Source organism: Brassica oleracea, chromosome C4 (genome assembly GCF_000695525.1).
Source record: "Brassica oleracea var. oleracea cultivar TO1000 chromosome C4, BOL, whole genome shotgun sequence".
Lineage (NCBI taxonomy): Eukaryota > Viridiplantae > Streptophyta > Magnoliopsida > Brassicales > Brassicaceae > Brassica > Brassica oleracea.
This window is the reverse complement of record NC_027751.1, coordinates 6117242-6117708: the sequence shown is the minus strand read 5'-3', so window position 1 is coordinate 6117708 and position 467 is coordinate 6117242. Positions and strand designations below refer to the sequence as shown.

General features: G+C 47.1%; 1 pseudogene; it reads left to right on the top strand.

Annotated features, from left to right (window-relative positions):
- LOC106337948 overlaps nt 1–467 on the top strand; it is a 17609-nt pseudogene that overhangs the window by 11764 nt on the left and 5378 nt on the right.

The window sequence follows — 467 nt, the reverse complement described above, 5'->3', positions numbered from 1 at the left end:
AACAGGAAACCATACGGTCATGGCCGTGGTGGGTACAGGGGGCGTAGGCGTGACAGCCATAACGGTCGAGATAACTACTCAACCGGCCGAAGAGGAAACCACAATAACCGTGGTCGTGGTTCCAATTACGGTCGGGGCCGAGGGATTTATGGCCGTGGACGAGGTGGCATATCCAAACCACTTCACACGTCCAAGTCTTTATGTCACAGATGCGGGATGGACAATAATTGGGCCAAGAACTGCAGAACTCCAAAGCACTTGTGCGAACTCTATCAAGAGAGTATCAAGAACAAGAACCCGGAGGCAAACATGATCCAAGAGAACGGTCATGACGACAAAGGATATGGATATGATGCTGATGATGAATCCGACAGGGACAACAAAGATGACCAAATGGATTTTGAGACATCTGACTGTATAAAGGACTAGTTTTTCGAATCACATTGTCTTATTGCTTTATGTTTTGT